General features: G+C 43.4%; 1 protein-coding gene across 1 annotated transcript in view; it reads right to left on the minus strand.

Annotated features, from left to right (window-relative positions):
- The window catches only part of LOC106589425 (latent-transforming growth factor beta-binding protein 2), a 153,771-nt gene that overhangs the window by 103,070 nt on the left and 27,922 nt on the right, over window positions 1-22,779 (minus strand). The gene's annotated exons all lie outside the window — the stretch shown is intronic.

Consider the following 22,779-nt stretch of genomic DNA (forward strand, 5'->3'; position numbering starts at 1 on the left):
CCCGGTCAACTCAAATCATATCAACTGTAAGTGAAGTGGAAACCTCTTGGAGTAACAACAGCTCAGCCGCAAAGTGGTAGGCCAAACAAGCTCACAGAACGGGACCGCCGAGTGCTGAAGCGCATAAAAATTGTCTTTCCTCGGTTGCAACACTCACTACCGAGTTCCAAACTACCTCTGGAAGCAACGTAAGCACAATAACTGTTTGTCGTGAGCTTCATGAAATGGGTTTCCATGGCCGAGCAGACTCACACAAGCCTAAGATCACCATGCGCAATGCCAAGCGTCGGCTGGAGTGGTGTAAAGCTCGCTGACCTTTGGACTCTGGAGCAGTGGAAACACGTTCTCTGGAGTGATGAATCGTCCGAAGGACGAATCTGGGTTTGTGGGATTCTAGGAGAACGCTACCTGGCCCAATGCATATTGCCAACTGTAATGTTTGGTGGAGGAGGAATAATAGTCTGGGGGTGTTTTTCACCCTTAGTTCCAGTGAAGGGAAATCTTAACGCTACAGCATACAATGATATTCTAGATGATTCTGTGCTTCCAACTTTGTTGCAACATTTTGGGAAAGGCCCTTTCCTCTTTCAGCATGACAATGCCTCCATGCACAAAGCGAGGTCCATACAGAAATGGTTTGTCGAGATCGGTGTGGATGAACTTGACTGGCCTGCCCAGAGCCCTGACCTCAACCCCATCAAACAACTTTGGGATGAATTGGAACGCCAACTGCGAGCCAGGCCTAATCGCCCAACATCAGTGGCCGACCTCACTAATGCTCTTGTGGCTGAATGGATTCAAGTCCCCTAAGCAATGTTCCAACATCTAGTGGAAAGCCTTCCCAGAAGAATGGAGTCTCTAGCAGCAAAGGGGGGGATCAACTCCATATTAATGCCCATGATTTTGGAATGAGATGTCCACATACTTTTGGTCATGTAGTGTACATCATATTGCTGAGTCTACCTTTAATGGTATGTACTCATTCATTCTTGAAGAATTTAACGTATAAATGTCTCATGAGCTTAGTTAAACTGTCGTTCCCCATCCTAACCCAAAATATAATCTTGTTTTACTCCAATTTTTGTAAACAAAGTAAATGTAAACAAACACTGTATAGCCTCAAAACATAGTTAAAACTATGTTGATATCATGGATGGTCAGTCCTTGCATCCATAGGTCTGTCTATGAATTTGAGAGTGTTACAATTTCTCCACCCCCATCCCTCAGCGTTTACTGAAACAGTGGCGGGGACAACGCTTTGTTGTTGTTACAACTGCTGATTGGCCCTTTAAGCTTAGCAGGTGCACAAACAAGAAGACTGATGAAGGGGATTTTGATAAAGCCCGAGGAAGTTAATTTAAAAGCAATACAAAACATTTCTTTATACTGAGAATGACCTAAAAACAGCAAAAAAGGCCTGAAAAAAAAATATTTTTCCGACATCTGGAAACAAGAAGCAGCGATAAATTATATTTTTCAGTGGGGGACCCACACACATCAGATATGTATGTAATCACCTATTGAGCAGCACACCATAAGTTAGCTAGTGCTCACCAAGGACCAGAGGCTGACATTGTTAGATATTTTGAGCTGGGAGTTGAGCTCCGCTGCCTCAGTCCCCAGGGATCCAGCTCTCTGACCTCTGCCTGGATTAACTGGTCCCATGCATGCACAGCCATGAACAACCTAAAAACAGCAAAAATGTCCAACAAAAATTGTTTTCCGACATCTGGAAACAAGAACCGGCGATAAATTCAATTTTTCAGTGGGGTGACCCACACATGTCAGATATGTACGTAATCACCTATTGAGCAGCACACCATAAACTAGCTAGTGCTCACCAAGGACCAGAGGCTGACATTGTTAGATATTTTGAGCTGGAAGTTGCGGTCTAGTGCCTCAGGCCGTATCTAGACTTGACAGTTCATGCAGCTTTAGCATTCTGATCATATTACAAATTACCTCGACTAACCTGTACCCCGCTGTAAATAGCCTCGTTATTGCTATTTTATTGTGTTACTTTTTATCCTTTTTTTATTTTCTTTTATTTTCTTAACTCTATTTCTTGAACTGCATTGTTGATTAAGTAAGTAAGCATTTCAGGGTAAGGTCTACACCTGTTGTAGTGTGACAAATAACAGTGTGACAAATAACATTTGATTTGATTTTGATTTGTTTTGAGTTCTGATCATGAAATTCCAAGCGCGTTATCTGTCTACACCTACATTTAAATGTGTCTACCGTGTCCACCGTGTGTCCGAATTCCCTTTTCCCGTGCTATATTAAAATGCCAGTGTGCATTCTTCAAACGGTAGAATAGGCAAAATATGATATTAACTTAACAGCAACTGATGGCAGTAGCTAACTACTGTAGCTAACTAGCCAGCTAACTTCTGTAGCTAGCCAGCAAGCTAGCAAGCCATGCTAAAGGGAATGCAAATGGGTTAGCATAACTCCAGCCAAACATTTTTCTTCTAAATATTAGCTAGCTGGCCAGCATTTATGAGGCCAGCAAACACATTCCTCACACGCTAGGAACATATTTCCTCCAACGTTATAATGAAAAGGTGCCTCTGTTCCAAAAACGTTTTCTAGAGACTTGTGGGAGGAATGCTGATGACGTCGCCCACTGTATGCACTTTCTGTAGCCTGATTGGGTCCAGACTGAGGAGAAATCCGCACACAATGCATCCATGACCACCTCCTGAAGTGGTCAGCCAGATCTGAACACAATCAGACTACAAAGCGACCTTTATGTGTCTAGACCCGTCTTTTCAATGTGATCTTCGGATTCTGATAGCAGAGGTCGCATGTAAGTGTCAAGTGTAGACACGACCTTAGTCCCCAGGGATCCAGCGCTCTAACCTCTGCGGATTAACTGGTCCCATGCATGCACAGCCATACTGATAATTCCTGTTTTCAACACCAAGCCCCATCATGGGAACTCAGACCGATGTTGTGCTGGATGGTGAAGTGCAGTGTGGGAGGGACACTTTGTTTCCCATAAATTGTTGTTGTTGTCTCTGCTAACGACAGCTGCATCAGAGAGGCCTGCTGATTGATGTGTTGGATTAGGATTTGGCTTGGAACCTGCAGCCTGCCGGGCCGGGCCAGGCTGGGCCGGCACTGTGGCAGTAAGTGGGTGTTTGACGAGGCCCTAGAGAGCTTGGCGAACATAGAGCCATATCTGTTCCGTGCTGCAGAGCTTTCTAAGAACCTTTGTTCCCTGTGGCCTGACAAGGAAGTCAACCACTCATGGGTCTTTGTTGGGCTTATCCTTGCAACAGGGGAACAAACTCTAATCTTCAGTCTTACTCTGCCAATATCCCTGTGTCTGTGCTAAATGCTGCTTTCTTTGTGTTGAGTTGACTTCCCTCTCCCAAATCAGTCATCTAACCCTATAATAGTTGTATGTAGCAAAAGTGTGTAGCATTGTATGTAGCAAAAGTATGTAGCATTGTATATGTAGCATTGTATGTAGCAAAAGTATGTAGCATTGTATATGTAGCATTGTATGTAGCAAAAGTATGTAGCATTGTATACCCACACTGTAGTTAGTACATACTTATATAATTACAATGTAAATATCACCAGAAACATTCACATTTCCTGTTTCCCATTCTTTTGTTTCCCTCAATTTCATGTAAAATGTAAACTTTGATTGAAATACAACAAACCAGCTCTTCCATAAAATACCAACATAAACAAGTATACAGAAACAAGTAACTTTAAATGTGACAGCTGGTTTGTACCAATTCCAAACATCCCCACACCTTCCCATCCTAAGCCCCACAAGGGTTCATGTAAGGACAAAGTAGCCTCCAGAGCAGAGTCAGCACTCGTTGCCATGTGACGTTCTATAATCCAGAGTTAGCAGAGAAACACAATGCCCTTATCTATTCACATCACAAGTGAAAGTGCTCATCGGTGACCAGGGTCGAGCCAGAGGTCAAGTTTGTAGCATCAGCACAAAGACAAACAGCCTGTCCCTCCCTCCCTAACACTGCACACTAACCCTGCCCAGGCCTCATTCAAGTTCATTCACACCCAGACTAGTGAAACAGATCAGGGATCCACACCCTACAGTCTATCCCTGCAGAGGTTAGAAAGAACAGATTGAACTGAAATGGGTAAAGGTTAAACAGTTATGACATATGGGAATTAACACTGAGTCCGAACTCCCCCTCCATAGCCCTCTATTCTCCCAGCTCAAGGCATACTCTTTTGGCTGCAGAATCTGGAGACAAGGGGATGACTCTTGGTCTTCCTCCCTGATTAGGATAGCTGACTACCAGATGGCAGGATAACTTTCCCAGGCAGAACGGCTTAGCATAAAGAGCATACAGGATTGAAAGCGCCAAGAGTATCAGAGACCTAAACTAAAGCTACCATGGGATTTGCTCTTTGACATTTTTCCCTAGTCTGTAGTTATGAGGAAAAATGTATTTCCTTGCTTTCAACATTACAGCTGCCATTCCACCACTATTGCTAATAGAGCCCTTTCTGTGTTTGTAAATGAGAGCGATGTGTGCCATGTTAACGGCAGAACACAGGAGTTCTCAGAGTGCCATGTACATGTTGCTTATGAGTGCTTTTCACACTACTTTTGGATTATAATTGGAATTTAAGGCTTGTATGAATGTCCTGCTTAACATAATGTTTGTGTCATCATCACAAATCAACTTCATTACACTTAAAAACAACTTCAACTTCAACCAGCATTTGCTACAGCCTATGTCAATGACCGTTAGCATTCTAGCTAACAATTACTACATTCAAAATAGGTATTTTTCAAAGATGACAGCTAAATATAATCTTAGCGACTTTTCAAGCAATAATCAAAACAACATTGTAAGCATATCAGAACCCCAAAACGTTTTTTTTTTTTTAAATTTAAAAGTAATAATTACGTAAATGTAAGCTATGTTAAATGGGGGCAGATGGGATGGCGCTCTTTCTGCCTCCTTGGTGTGTGGACATCCGTGCCTGACGTCAGTGTGTTGTGTACTGAAAAACCATCTATATCACCCTCACTAGGCCTCCCAGCAAACCTACTGCTAATACCATGTCTCACACTGCTCCTAATTCTACAACAATAACAACTACAGATATATCACATAACAACCCACATAAAAATACTACAGTTTACTATAGAATACTATAGTACCTAATATAGAATTACATAGTAAACTGTAGTATACTGTAGAATACTAGAATACTACACTGTAGTATCCCCCTGTGTAGTATAGTATTTAGTAAATCATTTTGTAGTATACTGTAGACTACTATAGTAAATACTACAGTATTATCCCCCCAAAAACACAAATAAATACTACAGAAATGTCTGCAAAAACACTACAGTCCCCAAAAACAGAAAACATTTTACTATAGAAAACACTACAGTATTTAATTTGCATATACCATGCCAATTCCCCTCCCCCATTGCCCAGTTTGTGCCACACATAAATGAGAAACCTACATTCAAAGTATATACACACCATATATTTTGTTCCCTATGGGTATAGAAAAGAGCAGAAGCTTTGAACTCTCTGATCACAACCCTGTCCTACCTACACGTTATGGAACATTTGCTCTTGTAGTATTTCTCCAGTAGGAGAAAGCCCCCCACATATGTCAAAGATAATAAAACAAAAACAAACTTCAGTAAATACTAAAGTAATATCCACAAAAACACTACAGTAAATACTACAGTATACAACAGTCCTCAAAAACACTACAGTAAATATTACACTATACCGTACTACAGTCTGGAAAAACACTACAGTAATTACTATAGTATATACTACTCTTGTTTTACTACAGTATTTATACTATAGTAAACTGTAAATACTACAGTATACATTTACATTTGAGTCATTTATCCAGAGTGACTTACTTAACACTTATTTTTCTTAAAACTGCATTGTTGGTTAAGGGCTTGTAAGTAAGCATTTTACTGTAAGGTCTACACCTGTTGTATCAGCGCATGTGACAAATACAATTTGATTTGAAAATGCTCCAGGGCACATTGGCAGATTTTTCACCTAGTCAGTTTGAGGATTCAAACCAGCAACCTTTTGGTTACTGGTTCAAGACTTTTAACTGCTAGGCTACCTGCCTACAGTATACTACAGTAAATACTACAGTATTCGCTGTAGGGTTTTTGCGGACTACAGTGAATACTACAGTAAACTCCGCAAAAACACTCAAGTGAATACTATAATATTCCTACCATAGTATACACTATAGTATTTTTTTATGTGGAAACAGTAATACTTTCTGGCAGTTCCGTAAACACCTACGGTGGCATGTTGACAGTAGCTTCCAGTAGTGAGAGTGGTGTGGTCTGTCTGGGGTTAGGCTAAAAGGAATGACTGTTCCATGATTAACATGGAGAACTCCCTCACTGACCACAGTTTCCTCTGAGAAGTGACTGTGTGGGTCAGTGTAAAGCCTCGAGTCAACAAGCTCTGTAACCACTGGGCCTATTAGTCAACCAGCAACAAAGGTGGGCCAATATGAAGAAAACAATTACTGCCACAGTAAGATACACTACCGTTCAAAAGTTTGGGGTCACTTAGAAATGTCCTTGTTTTTGAAAGAAAAAATTATATTTTGTCCATTAAAATAACATCAAATTGATCAGAAATACAGTGTAGACATTGTTAATGTTGTAAATTACTATTGTAGCTGGAAACTACCGATTCTTTATGGAATATCTACATAGGCTTACAGAGGCCCATTATCAGCAACCATCACTCCTGTGTTCCAATGGCACGTTGTGTTAGCTTATCCAAGTGCATCATTTTAAAAGGCTAACTGATCATTAGAAAACCCTTTTGCAATTACATTAGCACAACTTAAAACTGTTGTGCTAATTAAAGAAGCAATAAAACTGGCCATCTTTAGACTAGTTGAGTATCTGGAGCAAACAAGGCCATTTCTAAGTGACCCCAAACTTTTGAACGGTAGTGTAAATATATCACCACTTAGGAATAATTTTGGCCTTAACATCGCTCTAGTAAGTTAGCAGACATTTTTGTTGTCATGCAGTAGGATCCAGGTCCCTCCTCCTCCTCCTCCCTCCATGTGTGATTATGTAATCATGGAGCACAGAGAGAAATCACCTTTGGAGAGATGTCAGTGCATGCTGCACACACATCCTGCTCTGCCCCTGGCCTGGCCTGTTTCCTGTGGAGGCCTGATGTCAGAGAGGGACGGGAGAGAGGAAGGACCCAGGGGAGGCAGTGAAAGTGTCCTCCATGCCATTCTTTATCACCGATTCAGCTGGGCCTGTAGTGGAGCGGTTCATGGCTGGCCCTGACACTCATAAAACGGGCTGACAGACTGGCTGTGACCACCAGGATCTCATGCTGGCAGGGAAGGAAGTTTCACTACTTAAGCTGAGCAAAGGCCCCCACAGGAAACCTTGCGTTACGCTGAATCTCTGTCAGGTCTGCTCGGCATTTAACCGTAAGGCGCTACAGAGGGTAGTGTGTACAGCCCAGTACATCACTGGGGCCAAGCTTCCTGCCATCCAGGACCTATATACTAGGCAGTGTCAGAGGAAGGCCCAAAAAATTGTCAAAGACTCCAGTCACCCAAGTCATAGACTGTTCTCTCTGCTACCGCACGGCAAGTGGTACCGGAGGGTCAAGTCTTGGACCAAAAGGCTCCTTAACAGCTTCTACCCCCAAGCCATAAACAACTAATCAAATGGCCACCCGGACTATTTCCATTGACACCCTCCCCCTTTGTTTTTACACTGCTGCTACTTGCTGTTTATTATCTATACATAGTCACTTTACAAATTACCTCAACTAACCTGTACCCCCGCACATTGACTCAGCACTGATACCCCTTGACTGTCACTCATAAAATGGCAGCGGAAGAAATGGCAGCAGTTTTACGGGCGCCCAACCAATTGTGCTACTATGTGTTTTTTGTTGCGTTATTTGTAACTTATTTTGTACATAATGTTTCTGCAACCGTATCTTATGGCAAAAAATTGCTTCTGGATATCAGGACAGCGATCACTCACCTGGGTTTAGACAAAGATTTTTTCTACAACAAGGAGCACGCACAGGACATTCTCCAAACACCCCACAGGGCCGACATCTCCGTTATTTGCAAGAGGAAGCGACGCAGGTACAGAGGACAAAGAGCCTCGTCAGGACCCGGAGAAGGCGAGTGGGAAAGCTGGCGTTACCGTCAATACTACTCGCCAACGTGCAATCATTGGACAATAAATTAGACGAGGTACGATCACGAATATCCTACCAACGGGACATCAAAAACTGTAATATCCTATGTTTCCCTGAATCGTGGCTGAATGACGACATGGATATTCAGCTAGCGTGATATACCCTGCACCGGCAAGATAGAACAGCACACTCCGGTAAGACGGGGGAGGGGGGGGGGCAGCTGCTGCGCCTTCTTCACCACGCTGTCTGTGTGGGTGGACCATTTCAGTTTGTCCATGATGTGTACGCCGAGGAACTTAAAACTTTCCACCTTCTCCACTACTGTCCCGTCGATGTGGATAGGGGGCTGCTCCCTCTGCTGTTTCCTGAAGTCCACGATCATCTCCTTTGTTTTGTTGACATTGAGTGAGAGGTTATTTTCCTGACACCACACTCCGAGGGCCCTCACCTCCTCCCTGTAGGCCGTCTCGTCGTTGTTGGTAATCAAGCCTACCACTGTAGTGTCGTCTGCAAACTTGATGATTGAGTTGGAGGTGTGCATGGCCACGCAGTCATGGGTGAACAGGGAGTACAGGAGAGGGCTGAGAACGCACCCTTGTGGGGCCCCAGTGTTGAGGATCAGCGGGGTGGAGATGTTGTTTCCTACCCTCACCACCTGGGGGCGGCCCGTCAGGAAGTCCAGGACCCAGTTGCACAGGGCGGGGTCAAGACCCAGGGTCTTGAGCTAAATGGCGAGTTTGGAGGGTACTATGATGTTAAATGCTGAGCTGTAGTCGATGAACAGCATTCTTACATATGTATTCATCTTGTCCAAATGGGTTAGGGCAGGGTGCAGTGTGATTGCGATTGCGTCGTTTGTGGGCCTATTGGGGCGGTAAGCAAATTGGAGTGGGTCTAGGGTGTCCGGTAGGGTGGAGGTGATATGGTCCTTGACTAGTCTCTCAAAGCACTTCATGATGACGGAAGTGAGTGCTACAGGGCGATAGTCATTTAGCTCAGTCACCTTAGCTTTCTTGGGAACAGGAACAATGGTGGCATTCTTGAAGCATGTGGGAACAGCAGACTGGGATAAGGATTGATTGAATATGTCTGTAAACACACCAGCCAGCTGGTCTGCGCATGCTCTGAGGACGCGGCTAGGGATGCCGTCTGGGCCGGAAGCCTTGCGAGGGTTAACATACCTCTCATGTCTGAGCCGTTGAATTGCGACTCTACTTTGTCTCTATACTGACGCTTAGCTTGTTTGATTGCCTTGCGGAGGGAATAGCTACACTGTTTGTATTCGGTCATGTTTCCGGTCGCCTTGCCCTGATTAAAAGCAGTGGTTCGCACTTTCAGTTTTGCACGAATGCTGCCATCAATCCACGGTTTCTGGTTGGGGAAGGTTTTAATAGTCGCTGTGGGTACAACATCACCGATGCACTTGCTAATAAACTCGCTCACCGAATCAGCGTATTCATCAATGTTATTGTCCAACGCTATGCGGAAACATATCCCAGTCCACGTGATCGAAGCAATCTTGAAGCTTGTTAAATGTGCAACCAGAGAGAAAAAAATTCTGGATCACTTGTACTCCACACACAGAGATGCGTACAAAGCTCTCCCTCGCCCTCCATTTGGTAAATCCGACCACAACTCTATCCTCCTGATTCCTGCTTACAAGCTAAAATTAAAGCAGGAAGCACCAGTGACTCGGTCAATAAAAAAAGTGGTCAGATGAAGCAGATGCTAAACTGCAGGACTGTTTTGCTAGCACAGACTGGAACATGTTCTGGGATTCTCCGATGGTATTGAGGAGTACGCCACATCAGTCACTGGCTTTATCAATAAGTGCATTGAGGACGTCGTCCCCACAGTGACTGTACGTACGTACCCCAACCAGAAGCCATGGATTACAGGCAACATTGGCACTGAGCTAAAGGGTAGAGCTGCCGCTTTGAAGGTGCGGGACTCTAACTCAGAAGCTAACAAGAAATCCTGTTATGCCCTGCGACGAACCATCAAACAGGCAAAGTATCAATACAGGGCTAAGATTGAATCACACTACACCGGCTCCGACGCTCGTCTTATGTGGCAGGGCTTGCAAACTATTACAGACTACAAAGGGAAGCACAGCAGCGAGCTGCCCAGTGACACGAGCCTACCAGACGAGCTAAAACACTTCTATGCTCGCTTCGAGGCAAGCAACACTGAGGCAAGCATGAGAGCATCAGCTGTTCCAGACAACTGTGTGATCTCTCTGTAGCCAACGTGAGTAAGACCTTTAAACAGGGCAACATACACAAGGCTGCGGGGCCAGACGGATTACCAGAATGTGTGCTCCGGGCATGTGCTGACCAACTGGCAGGTGTCTTCACTGACATTTTCAACATGTCCCTGATTGAGTCTATAATACCAACATGGTTCAAGCAGACCACCATAGTCCCTGTGCCTAAGAACACAAAGGCAACCTGCCTAAATGACTACAGACCCGTAGGACTCACATCCGTAGCCATGAAGTGCTTTGAAAGGCTGGTAATGGCTCACATCAACACCATTATCCCAGAAACCCTAGACCCACTCCAATTTGCATACCGCCCAAACAGATCCACAGATGATGCAATCTCTTTTGCACTCCACACTGCCCTTTCCAACCTGGACAAAGGGAACACTTATGTGAGAATGCTATTCATTGACTACAGCTCAGCGTTCAACACCATAGTGCCCTCAAAGCTCATCACTAAGCTAAGGATCCTGGGACTAAACACCTCCCTCTGCAACTGGATCCTGGACTTCCTGATGGGCCTCCCCCAGCTGGTGAGGGTAGGTAGCAACACATCTGCCACGCTGATCCTCAACACGCACCCTCAGGGGTGCGTGCTCAGTACCCTCCTGTACTCCCTGTTCACCCACGACTGCATGGCCAGGCACGACTCCAACACCATCATTAAGTTTGCAGACAACACAAGAGTGGTAGGCCTGATCACCAACAACGACGAGACGGCCTATAGGGAGGAGTTTCAGAGACCTGGCCGGGTGGTGCCAGAATAACAACCTATCCCTCAACGTAACCAAGACTAAGGAGATGATTGTGGACTACAGGAAAAAGAGGACCAAGCACGCCCCCATTCTCATCGACAGGGTTGTAGTAGAGCAGGTTGAGAGCTTCAAATCTTGGCGTCCACATCAACAACTAACTAGAATGGTCCAAACACACCAAGACAGTCGTGAAGAGGGCACGACAAAGCCTATTCCCCCTCAGGAAACTAAAAAGATTTGACATGGGTCCTGAGATCCTCAAAAGGTTCTACAGCTGCAACATCGAGAGCATCCTGACTGGTTGCATCCCTGCCTGGTACGGCATTTACTCGGCCTCTAACCGCAAGGCACTACAGAGGGTAGTGCGTACGGCCCAGTACATCACTGGGGCTAAGCTGCCTGCCATCCAGGACCTCTACACCAGGCGGTGTCAGAGGAAGGCCCTAAAAATTGTCAAAGACCCCAGACACCTGTCATAGACTGTTCTCTCTACTACCGCATGGCTAGTGGTACTGGAGTGCCAGGTCTAGGACAAAAAGGTTTCTCAACAGTTTTTACCCCCAAGCCATAAGACTCCTGAACAGGTAATCAAATGGCTTCCCGGACTATTTGCATTGTGTGCCCCCCAACCCCTATTTTTATGCTGCTGCTACTCTCTGTTTATCATATATGCATAGTCACTTTAACTATACATTCATGTACATACTACCTCAATTGGGCTGACCAACCAGTGCTCCCGCACATTGGCTAACCGGGCTATCTGCATTGTGTCCTGCCACCCACCACCCGCCAACTCCTCTTTTACGCTACTGCTACTCTCTGTTCATCATATATGCATAGTCACTTTAACCACATCTACATGTACATACTACCTCAATCAGCCTGACTAACTGGTGTCTGTATGTAGCCTTGCTACTTTTATAGCCTCACTACTGTATATAGCCTCGCTACTGTATATAGCCTGTCTTTTTACTGTTGTTTAATTTCTTTACTTACCTATTGTTCACCTAATACTTTTTTTTCACTATTGGTTAGAGCCTGTAAGTAAGCATTTCACTGTTGTATTCGGCGCACGTGACAAATAAACTTTGATTTGATTATTCACTTTGCAGTTTATCCACAATAATACCATCATCCTCCTCTGCTGGAGAGCTGGAGGCCCTTTACAGTGGGACCTCGCTAGCGTGACCATGAAATAACACCTTTTTAAGAACATCTGATGCTACAGGATTGCCTTTTTAATTTTTCCACGTTTGGGTTTGGTAAAATGACATTTGAAGTGTCTCACTCTCTGGGAATTTCTGCCTGTGTGAGTCAAGTCAACTTCAAATTCCAAGCAGAGTCTGACAGACAATGAGTAATGGAATGGATATAACAGCCTTCCCATATAGTGGTAAAGTGAATGAAGTGCAGGCCGAATTATGACTAAAAGAGGTCCATTATGAGTAATATGGCATCACCATGTTCAGACAGCGGTAGCCACAAACCCAAGCATGGCACCAAGTGACAGAACTACCGATCAGTGACACCTGCTGGCAGGGCCATTCCTAAGGAACTGTCCATCTGCTGCAGTTAAGAGTTCAGCCTTCCACCTGCTGATGATAGCCAGTCAACAAAGGTGGAAACAGTGACAAACCCTGATGCAGAATGTTTTTGGCATGGTTACAGTAAAACATGTCATCTGCAAACATCATGAACACACTTTTCTTTCCCGAGTGGCCTCTTTTACTACTCTACACAGGCCTTCTGTAAATTGAGTTAAGTGCAGCAAAAATCTACACCTGTTTTACTGGAATGTCTTACAGACCGTCCCGATATTCCCAAGTGTTGACAAACCACTTCACGAAATACAGTAGACAGTATGCTTTCCCCATCTGCTGCTGACGCAGTGCACACAGGGTGATTTCATTACCGAGGGAGGCCAACTGGCAGGTCTGGAGAGCAGGCCGTCTGGACTCCCAAACCACTCCACATCAGCCAGCCAGGCGACTCCTCATGCCCTTATCACTGCTGGCCAATTTGGCCCACCTTAAGCCCAGCTCCGCTTGAAGACGCTAATAAAAATGCCCCCATTGTCAGTGCACAACCCAACAGGCAATACAGGCAAAGTCAGCAACTAGGTGCTACTGGCGTACCCACCCAAATCTGTTTCCCAGACATACCTCACACCTTCCCTCTTATGGAGAACAGGAAAGGCATGGACAGGCTGGAGGCACGGGAAAAACCTGCAGGACGTTCTAATCTTTGCAGAGGCGGCTACCCTGACTCGTTAATTTGGGCTTGGCACCGCTTTACACTCTCTCAGTGACCTCATATTGCTCCTACACCTCTGGCCACAGCACAACCAAAACCTGATATTTAAGACAAAGACCGAGGTCCCGTGATGATCCAGGGGTAAATTGCTCCACCTCTGGCTTTCAACAGAGCCTGAGCGGAGAATGTTGCTCACCAGAACTTGACCAACAGAATACATCACAAACATCTTCTGAGAACCAGCTCTCTACTAACTAAATACAGACACATGTGAACCTCCCACATGAAAAAATACTATAGTATACTATAGTATAAATACTATAGTATTCACTGTAGTGTATTTGGAGACTTATGTCATTTTCACTGTAGTTTTTTTTCAGACTAAAGTCAGCAAAAACACTACAGTGAATACAATATTATTTACTGTAGAATACAGTTAACTATAGTATAAATACTCTAGTAAAAGAAAACTAGAGTATATACTACTCTAGTAATTAATGTAGTGTTTTTGTGGATTGTAGCATACTATAGTATTTACTTTAGTGTTTTGTGGACTGTAGTTTACTGTAGTATTTACTATAGTGTTTTTGCGGACATTACTGTGATATTTACTACGTTGTTTTTTTGTGGATAATACTGTAGTATTTACTATCGTATTCCACAGTGTACTACAACATTCTATAGTAAGTACTACACATGTTTGAGGGATAATACAGTGTGTATTTAGTATAGTATTCTACAGTATATTACAGTTTACTATAGAATTCTATAGTAAGTACTGTAGTATTCTATAGTAAACTGTAGCATTTTTTCATGTGGGCTGCCACTCTCCGAGTGGGCTATATGAATAATATTTTCCAAATGTCCACACACACACTGTTTTCTATACTTCTCATAGTTTGGCCCTGTTTGTCTTCAAATCCCCTTTTTTTCTAAATGGCTGGGTTTGCCAGCGTGTCCACAAGCTTTCATTTGAGCGGGCTTGTGTTGTGGAATAGGAAATGGCTCATCTTCAGATTAACAGCACCTGCTGAGATGTGTTAGTCAGCTCCATTAGAGACAAGAGAGATCACGCTGCACATCGCCAGGTTGTGTGACTCAGTAATGGTGTCTGCCACTTCTAATGTAAAATGTGCAGTTTTGCTCTCTTATTTGTCCCAGATCTGTGACTCAGGCTACAAATATGTCCACTAAATGAATATCAAAGCAAACATATGCATAGCAACTGTGCACTTCTGACACACGCCTTGCATTGATTACATACTAAAGATTTATCGTGACTAAGAAACAATGCAAGTGAAAAAATAAACTGTTTTAGGAAAACATCTGCCAAAACATTTACTTGGGTTACTTCAAGCTACTACAGGCATCAGAGGGGTTTTGCCAGAGTAATTCCATAACACAGAAATACGATGTGACATAACTACGTAAAAGGCACTCGCTATTAGAACATACTGGACCATAAACATCAACTGTAATCTAATAGAATTTCGGAGTTTTCAGAGAACGATATTACCCAGATGACACTTTGGCTGAAAATGAAGGGTGACCTCAGTGCTCAAACTAATTATGGCACTTTATACAACTGCCTGAGGATTAGAAAACCATTGGGCTCTCATCCAAGGCAGAGAAGCATTTGACAAGATAAACCTATCCCATACATAGCAAAAAATCTGCCTGAACAGTCATAGACACAAACAAGCATCACCTTTCAACACCCTCAGTCAGAAATACGGTTCAAACCATAACACAACCTTAATCAGAAGATTTGGCAGTGACCTCCAGGCTTAACAATGTCCTTAAGCAAACAGCGGAGGGACGAAAAAACTCAATATTGTGAGCAGAAAAATGCCCTTGAGTATCATTTCCAGAGTAATTGCGACAAAAATAGACTGCTGTCGAAGCCAAAAGTCTGATGCCATTCTCTGGTTTGATTAATGGTCTTCTGAGAGTAGCTGAATGTGCTATGAGAGGGCCTAGTCTGACCAGTTGTCACGCTATGTGCATCAGTAGTCATTGTTAGTCCAGTCCAATGAGTCATAGAATAAATGTAATTTCTTATAGTGTTACACAAATCCAAAGAAAATACATTATTCATTCAAATCAGATTTATATATTCATAGCAAATGGCAAGCGTTACTGTGACTTTCCTATCTGGCCAATCAGACGTGGTTTCCTTTCATTCTACATGTTGATCTTCACGGTTTTTCAGCCATGGAGCAGCTCTTTTCAATGGTGAAGAAGGAAAGACATGCTAGGTTATTTAGCTCTGGTTTTACACAGCATTAAGCATTATGTATTAAACACTTAACATATGGACCCGCTCATCTGGTTTGATTCAACCAAATAACAAACACAAATCATAATGCAAACCAGAATAAAAAACTTCTGTATGCCGTATGTTGTACATACATATCACAGAGAATATCATTGCACTTGTTTCTCATGACAGCATTTATTACATTGTCTATGTAACTGTTGTTGTAGTGTAACTAATGGTGGTGGGTAGAGTACATTGTCTTTCTACTCCCTTTACTTACTCCTGTCAGAATAAGGCTGATTTTCATTAGATGAGAAAAACATATTATGTGTTCGAACTTTATAAATGAGGAGCTTAGAGGCAATAATCATTTTTATATGAGCAACGTTTATCAGAATAAACCGCAGAATCAACACTTGAATCCAAGTTCGACTGTGACAAATTCCATGTTCAAATGAAGAAGGATATCAGTGTGCCATGACAGCGGCCAAAAACATTTCAATACGCCTCGGGGTTGGCATGCCCACATGTCAGACTGCCAACATAGATCAAAATAAATGGCATCGGAGGTTTAAATCCTCTTCTGAACAACAATAATATAAACAAATCTCAGATGTCAGTGATCTAGAACATCAGTATTGATTACACTTCAAAGGCCCACTGTCTGCTTGGAATAGAAACCAAGAATATTTGACTGTCACCCCATTATTTAGTGTGTTAAAAATCCAGAATGTATGCATCTTGGGCAAAAGTCCAGTATTACATATTCAGTGTTTACTGAGCTCCTAAAGCCCCTATCCTCTTTTTTTATTTAACCTTTATTTAACTAGGCAAGTCAGTTGAGAAAATATTCTTACTTACAATGACAGCCTACGAACAGTGGGTTAACTGCCTTGTTCAGGGGCAGAACTACAGATTTTTACCTTGTTAGCTCGGGGATTTGATCTTGCAACCTTTCGGTTACTGGCCCAACGCTCTAACCACTAGGCTACCTGCCACCCCAGTATTACATATTCAGTGTTTACTGAGCTCCTATTCTCTTAAAGCCCCTATTCTCTTAAAGCCCCTATCCTGTTAAAGCCCCTATCCTGTTAAAGCCCCTATCCTGGTAAAGCCCCTATCCTGTTAAAGCCCCTATTCTCTTAAAGCCCCTATCCTGTTAAAGCCCCTATTCTCTTAAAGCCCCTATCCTGTTAAAGCCCCTATTCTCTTAAAGCCCCTATCCTGGTAAAGCCCCTATTCTCTTAAAGCCCCTATCCTGTTAAAGCCCCTATTCTCTTAAAGCCCCTATCCTGTTAAAGCCCCTATCCTGTTAAAGCATGTTTGAAGCATGTGTCATGGGTGTCGTAAGGATTGGACCAAGGCGCAGCGGGAAAAGTGCTCATCTTCTTAATTTATATAAAGAAAACACTTAAACAAAAACAAAAACAAATGACGAAAAAGTTCCATAAGGCTCCCAGGCTATACAGAAAATAACCACCCACAAAACACAAGTGAAACAAACACAACTAAATTTGGCCTTCAATTTGAGACGACAACCAGCTGCCTCTAATTGGAGGTCATTGCAAAAAAAAAACACATAGAAATAGAAAACTAGACATAAACATAGAAATAGATAACGTAGAACCTAAACCCAAAAACACCGAAACTCACAAAACAAACACCCCCTGCCACACCCTGACCAAACTTCAATGACAAATAACCCCTTTTACTGGTCAGGACGTCACAGCATGAAGTATGTTGAACACAAACAATTGAAAGATAATTTACATTTCTATCTAGAACCACAGAATGGTGCCGAACGGGATGACCACCGATTTATGGGCTGCTGAGCAATTGTGCTATTTTGTGTGTTTGCACTGTTTTTAACTTTTCTTGTACATAATGTTTTCGAAAAAGTTTCCTATGACTGAAAATTCCTTCTGGACATCAGAACAGCATTTACTCACCTCGAACTGGACAAGGTATTTTTCTTTAATGAGTCGGACGCGAAGGATATACTGCTCCTCCTGGACCAGGCCCAAATCCCAGTCATTCGTATGAAGAGGAGACGGGGGTTACAGGGGTTGGCGAGCCGGATGCCTGTTGAGACTGAGTAGGCGAGTGGATAATCCACTTCTACCCTCCGTTCTATTGGCAAATGTGTAATCACTGGAGAATAAACTGAATGAGCTCCGTTCGAGACTATCCTATCAACGGGAATTAAAAACGGTAATAGCCTATGTTTCACTGAGTCGTGGCTAAACAAGGACATAGATAATATAGTTAGCTGGGTTTTCCGTGCATCTACTAGGCGAACAGCAGCCTCTGGTAAGATCTCTGTCTCTTTATTAATAACAGCTGGTGCGCGATCGCTAATATTAAGGAAGTCTCAAGGTTTTGCTCACCTGATTTTGAATAATGTACCTCATGATAAGCTGTAGACCATAGTATTTACCAAGAGTTTTCATCTACAGTCGTGACCAAAAGTTTTGAGAATGACACAAATATTAATTTCCACAAAGTTTGCTGCTTCAGTGTCTTTAGATATTTTTGTCAGATGTTACTATGGAATACTGAAGTATAATTACAAGCATTTCATAAGTGTCAAAGGCTTTTATTGACAATTACATGAAGTTGATGCAAAGAGTCAATATTTGCAGTGTTGACCCTTCTTTTTCAAGACCTCTGCAATCCGCCCTGGCATGCTGTCAATTAAATTCTGGGCCACATCCTGACTGATGGCAGCCCATTCTTGCATAATCAATGCTTGGAGTTTGTCAGAATTTGTGGGTTTTTGTTTGTCCACCCGCCTCTTGAGGATTGACCACAAGTTCTCAATGGGATTAAGGTCTGGGGAGTTTCCTGGCCATGGACCCAAAACATCGATGTTTTGTTCCCCGAGCCACTTAGTGATCACTTTTGCCTTATAGCAAGGTGCTCCATCATGCTGGAAAAGGCATTGTTCATCACCAAACTGTTCCTGGATGGTTGGGAGAAGTTGCTCTCGGAGGATGTGTTGGTACCATTCTTTATACATGGCTGTGTTCTTAGGCCAAATTGTTAGTGAGCCCACTCTCTTGGCTGAGAAGCAACCCCACACACGAATGATCTCAGGATGCTTTACTGTTGGCATGACACAGGACTGATGGTAGCGCGCACCTTGTCTTCTCCGGACAAGTTTTTTTCCGGATGCCCCAAATAATCGGAAAGGGGATTCATCAGAGAAAATGACTTTACCCCAGTCCTCAGCAGGCCAATCCCTGTACCTTTTGCAGAATATCAGTCTGTCCCTGATGTTTTTCCTAGAGAGAGGTGGCTTCTTTGCTGCCCTTCTTGACACCAGGCCATCCTCCAAAAGTCTTCGCCTCACTGTGCGTGCAGATGCACTCACACCTGCCTGCTGCCAAGCTCTGTACTGGTGGTGCCCCGCTCCCGCAGCTGAATCAACTTTAGGAGACGGTCCTGGTGCTTGCTGGACTTTCTTGGGCGTCCTGAAGCCTTCTTCACAACAATTGAACCGCCCTCCTTGAAGTTCTTGATGATCCAATAAATGGTTGATTTAGGTGCAATCTTACTGGCAGCAATATCCTTGCCTGTGAAGCACTTTTTGTACAAAGCAATGATGACGGCACATGTTTCCTTGCAGGTAACCATGTTTGACAGAGGAAGAACAATGATTCCAAGCATCACCCTCCTTTTCAAGCTTCCAGTCTGTTATTCGAACTCAATCAGCATGACAGTGATCTCCAGCCTTGTCTTCGTCAACACTCACACCTGTGTTAACGAGAGAATCACTGACATGATGTCAGCTGGTCCTTTTGTGGCAGGGCTGAAATGCAGTGGAAATGTTTTTTGGGGGATTCAGTTCATTTGCATGGCAAAGAGGGACTTTGCAATTAATTTAAATTCATCTGATCACTCTTCATAACATTCTGGAGTATATGCAAATTGCCATCATACAAACTGAGGCAGTAGACTTTGTGTTAATTAATATTAATATTTGTGTCATTCTCAAAACCTTTGGCCACGACTGTATATTCTTCATAGCGATGCTGGCACTAAGACCACACTCAACGAGCTGTAAAAGGCCATAAGAAAACAAGAAAATGCTCATCCAGAGGCAGCGCTCCTAGTGGCCGGCGACTTTAATGCATGAAAACTGAAATCCGTTTTACTTCATTTCTACCAGCATGTCACCTGTGCAACTAGGGGAAAAACCTCTAGATCGCCTTTACTCCACACACAGAGACGCGTACAAAGCTCTCCCTCACCCTCCATTTAGCAAATCTGACCATAACTCTATCCTCCTGATTCCTGCTTACAAGCAAAAACTCAAACAGGAAGTACCAGCAACATGCTCAATATGGAAGCGGACGCTAAACTAGAGGACTGTTTTGCTAGCACAGACTGGAATATGTTCCGGGATTCATCCAATTGCATTGAGGAGCATACCACATCAGTCACTGGCTTCATTAATAAGTGCATCGACAACGTCGTCCCCACAGTGACCATACGTACATATCCCAACGAGAAGCCATGGATTATAGGCAACATCCGCACTGAGAAAAAAGGCTATAGCTGCCGCTTTCAAGGAGCGGGACACTAATATGGACTCTTAAAAGAAATCCCGCTATGCCCTACGACAAACCATTTAACAGGAAAAGCATCAATACAGGACTAAGATCGAATTCTACTACAGCGGCTCTGATGCTCGTCGGATGTGGCAGAGCTTGTAAACCATTACGGATTACAAATAGAAACCCAGCCGTGAGCTGCCCAGTGACGCCAGCCTACCAGACGGGCTAAATCAAATCAATTCTAAATCCATTCAGACCACCATAGTCCCTGTGACCAAGAAAGCCAAGGTAACCTGCCTAAATGACTACTGCCCCGTAGGAACGCCTACGTGAGAATGCTGTTCATTGACTACACCACAGTGACCTCCAAGCTCATCACTAAGCTAAGGACCCTGGGAATGACCACCTCCCTCTGCAACTGGATAATGGACTTCCTGACAGGCCGCCCCCTCTTCCACACTGACTCTCAACACGGGGGCCCCTCAGGGGTGTGTGCTTAATCCCCTCCTGTACACCCTGTTCAACCATGACTGCATGGCCACGCACGACTCCAACACCATTATTAAGTTTGCCGACAACACAACGGTGATAGGCCTGATCACTGACGACGATGAGACAGCCTATAGGGAGGAGGTCAGAGACCTGCCAGTGTGGTGCCAGAACAACAACCTCTCCCTCAATGTGAGCAAGACAAAGGAGCTGATCGTGGACTACAGGAAAAGGAGCGCCAAGCATGCCCCATTCTCATCGACTGGGCTGTAGTGGTGAAGGTTGAGAGCGTCAAGTTCCTTGGTTATGTCGATATAGAACTCGTTTTACTGTGGATATAGATACTTTTGTACCGGTTTCCTCCAGCATCTTCAAGGTCCTTTGCTGTTGTTCTGGGATTGATTTGCACTTTTCGCACCAAAGTACGTTCATCTCTAGGAGACAGAACGCGTCTCCTTCCTCAGCGGTATGATGGCTGCGTGGTCCCATGGTGTTTATACTTGCGTACTATTGTTTGTAGAGATGAACGTGGTACCTTCAGGCATTTGGAAATTGCTCCCAAGGATGAACCAGACTTGTGGAGGTCTACAATTTTTTTTCTGAGGTCTTGGCTGATTTCTTTTGATTTTCCCATAATGTCAAGCAAAGAGGCACTGAGTTTGAAGGTTGGCCATGAAATACATCCACAGGTACACCTCCAATTAACTGAAATATTGAAAATTAGCCTATCTGAAGAATCTAAAGCCATGACATCATTTTTGGGAATTTTCCAAGCTGTTTAAAGGCACAGTCAACTTAGTGTATGTAAACTTCTGACCCACTGGAATTGTGACACAGTGAATTATAAGTGAAATAATCTGTCTGTAAACAATTGTTGGAAAAATTACTTGTGTCATGCACAAAGTAGATGTCCTAACCGACTTGCCAAAACTATAGTCTGTTAACAAGAAATTTGTGGAGTGGTTGAAAAACAAGTTTTAATGACTCCAACCTCAGTGTATGTAAACTTCCGACTTCAACTGTATTATTATTTGTTGCACCGACTCTCTTGCACAGGCTCCATGTACACTCACCGGACTCTAACCACACACTCACACATACTACACTGACACTCCAACACACACACTGACACACACACACGCATATTGACGCCACACACATTCCTTCACACACACTGCTGCTACTCTCTGTTTATCTATGCATAGTCCCTTTACCCCTACCTACATGCACATTGACTCAGTGCCGGTAACCCTTCTACAGTATATATCCTCGTTATCATTGCTGTTATTTTTATTGTCTTACTATTTTTCCTTTAGTTTATTTAGCCCATTTTTATTACTTACTTTTTATAACTGACTCCAGGTCATATATAAGTCTTTGCAAGGTAAAGCCCCGCCTTATCTCAGCTCACTGGTCACCATAGCAACACCCACCCATAGCATGAGCTCCAGCAGGTATATTTCACTGGTCGTCCCCAAAGCCAACACCTCTTTGGCCGCCTTTCCTTACAGTTATCTGCTGCCAATGACTGGAACGAATTGCACAAGTCACTGAAGCTGGAGACTTATCTGCCTCACTAACTATAAGCATCAGCTGTCAGAGTAGCTTAACGATCACAGCCCATCTGTAAATAGCCCACCCAACTACCTCATCTCCATATTGTAAATTGTTTTGCTCTTTTGCACCCCAGTATCTCTACTTGCACATCATCATCTGCACATCTATCACTCCAGTGTTAATTTGCTAAATTGTAATTATTTCGCCACTATGGCCTATTTATTGCCTTACCTCCCTAATCTTACTACATTTGCACACACTGTGTATAGATTTTTCTATTGTGTTATTGACTATAAGTTTGTCTAACTCTGTGTTGTTGTTTTTGTCACACTGCTTTGCTTTATCTTGGCCAGGTCGCAGTTGTAAATGAGAACTTGTTCTCAACTGGCCTACCTGGTTAAATAAAGGTGAAATAAATCAAATAAAAAATAAACTATGC

Source organism: Salmo salar, chromosome 01 (genome assembly GCF_965601325.2).
Source record: "Salmo salar chromosome 01, fSalSal1, whole genome shotgun sequence".
NCBI lineage: Eukaryota > Metazoa > Chordata > Actinopteri > Salmoniformes > Salmonidae > Salmo > Salmo salar.